Source organism: Charadrius vociferus, unplaced genomic scaffold (assembly GCF_000708025.1).
Source record: "Charadrius vociferus isolate BGI_N301 unplaced genomic scaffold, ASM70802v2 scaffold503, whole genome shotgun sequence".
In the NCBI taxonomy this organism is placed as follows: domain Eukaryota; kingdom Metazoa; phylum Chordata; class Aves; order Charadriiformes; family Charadriidae; genus Charadrius; species Charadrius vociferus.
Window position 1 is genome coordinate 20,639 of NW_009647580.1, and position 2,774 is coordinate 23,412.

Genomic DNA, 2,774 nt, shown 5'->3' on the forward strand with positions numbered 1-2,774 from the left:
CCACCCTCAATTTCTTTCTAATATCTGTTATAAATCTACCCTCTTCCAGTTTGAAGCCATTATCCCTCATCCTATCACTACATGCCCTAGTAAAAAATCCCTCTCCAGCTTTCTTGTAGGCCCTCTTCAGGTACTGGAAGGCTGCAATAAGGTCTCCCCGGAGCCTCCTCTTCTCCAGGCTGAACAAGCCCAACTCTCTCAGCCTGTCCTCATAGGAGAGGTGCTCCAAACCTCTGATCATCTTTGTGGCCCTCCTCTGGACCTGCTCCAACAGGTCCATGTCCTTCTTATGTTGAGGGCTCCAGAGGTGGACATAATTCCCGGTGGGGGCCCTGAAGAGAGACAAGGGTCCAGTCTCCTTCATCTCATGAGTTATTTGTTTCAGTCAGCTTGATGTTGAATTCAGGCTTACCTTCCCCTTGCACAGCCATAAGGCAGGGCTGTCACTCAGCCTGGGACAGCAAACAATATCATGTATCAATCTCCCGCTCACATTCCAGGATGCTGCGCTCTCTTTTGAGCTCCTCTTGCAACATAGCTACTTGTTTGAAGAGTTCTTCTAGCTAGGCACACTTGTAGCTATGACAACCACCGATAACTTCAGTTGCTAGGGGGAATTCCAAGTGCTGGAGCTCCATGCAATCTAAGGTCTGGACAGTTATTTCAGTTCTTGGGAGGTCTGTTTGGGTGGAGACATCAGCATAGATAGGCTGTAGTGCTTCTGTTTGGGTTTCAGCCTCAGCCTTGCAGTTGCAGCGAGCGGACACCATTTTCTTTCAGCAAGTCACAGTCTCCTTATAGTTCTCAGGAAAAAAATGTCTCACTTTTATAAAATGGGAATTCTTTTGAAAGATGCTGTCTTTCTAATTCTAACTCCCAGGAGACCTCAAGCTTCCAGGTAGGCTTGCACAGCCACCAGCTAGCTGGTATGACCATTGGGACTGCTGCCTAAGCCCGCTGATGAGCAAAGCGGGCAGCAGCCCAATAACAGACAGGATGTGCTCCCCTTCCATGCAAGCTGCCAACACTGTTCCCAACCACTCCCTGTTTGGGCACCCTGCTTGCTGGTGCTCCCTAGGGGCCAGTTATATGTGGCTTCTCCCAGTTTGAACTGGCTGCAAGGAATGCCAGCATCACCCAACTCTCACCCACCTTTCTCACAAGATGTGACGCCTGCCGGTCCTTACACACACACAGCCCAAGGGTGTCAGGGGCCTAGAACCCCCCTCAGACATCCCCCTGGGACCTCACAAGCCTTGCACTCCTCACAACACACAGCAACAACTGCTGCTGCCACTGCTCAAGTTAATTTCAAATTCTGAATCATTAGTTTCCTGCAATTTATATCCCTATGCATGGCGATTTTTAAGAATGATTCAGTTTTGTGTATGTACTTTTGAAATGACTTTTAAAGTTAATGAACACCTGTGCTAAGAGCTTTTTCAACAGAAAAGCTTGTGTCAGCTGCAGGTGATGCTGACTGTGTAAAATTCCTGGTATTTTAGAATCACAGAATGGTTTGGGTTGGAAGGGACCTTAAAGATCATCTAGTTCCAACCACCCTGCTATGGGAAGGGATACCTAACACTACACCATGTTACTCAAAGCCCATCCCTAACACTACACCATGTTACTCAAAGCCCCATTCAACCCAGCCTTGAACACTTCCAGGGATGGGGCATCCACAACTTGTCTGGGCAAACTGTTCCAGTGTCTCACCACCCTCACAGTAAAGAATTTCTTCCTAATATCTACTCTAAAACTACCCTCTTTCAGTTTAAAACCATTTACCCCTCATCCTATGACTACACTCCCTGATAAAGAGTACATCCCTGTCTTTCCTTTAAGCCCCCTTTAGGTACTGGAAGGCTGCTATAAGGTCTCCCTGGAGCCTTCTCTTCTCCTGGCTGAACAACCCCAACTCTCTCAGCCTGTCTTCATAGGAGAGGTACTCCAGCCTTTTGATCATCTTCATGGCCCTCCTCTGGACTTGCTCCAACAGGTCCATGTCCTTCTCATGGTGGGGGCTCCAGAGCTGGATGCAGTACTCCAGGTGGGGTCTCACGAGAGTGGAGAAGAGGGGCAGAATCACCTCCCTCAACTTGCTGGCTATGCTTCTTTTGATGCAGCCCAGGATGTAGTTGGTCTTCTGGGCCGTGGGTGCATATTGCTGGCTCATGTTGAGCTTCTCATCTACCAACACTCCCAAGTCCTTCTCCTCAGGGCTGTTCTCAATACATTCTCCGTGCAGCCTGTATTTGTGCTTGGGATTGCCCTGACCTATGTATACTTGGCCTTGTTGAACTTCATTAGGTTTGCACAGGCCCACTTCTCAAGTCTGTCAAGGTCCGTCTGGATGGCATCCCACTGAGTTGATAGAGCGGCTTGGTGGGCACCTGGCAGCCAGCCATTGTTAACCCACCACAGTTTGTTCTGGAGCTGGAGGAATTCAAGGTAGGGACTTTAATTGGGAGAGGCAACAGGCAAAACATGGACTGGACATTGCTAAAGAGCGGAATAACTGTGGGGAATTTTTGTTGTTTAATTGTGCTGTAAATTGTCCACTTTTGTCAGTGTTGTGATGATATTCTGATTTTGGTGTGGGAAATTCTTTTTGTTGATGCAAGTGAAGTTTCTGAAGATTGTGTGATAATGTATATTTTAATGAAAATTTTTAAATATGTGTTTCACAGAAGCCATCCTTGCAGCATTCTCCGCTACCAAAACTTTGCCCTTTAAACCCAATACTTTGATTCAATGGCAAGAGGGGAATG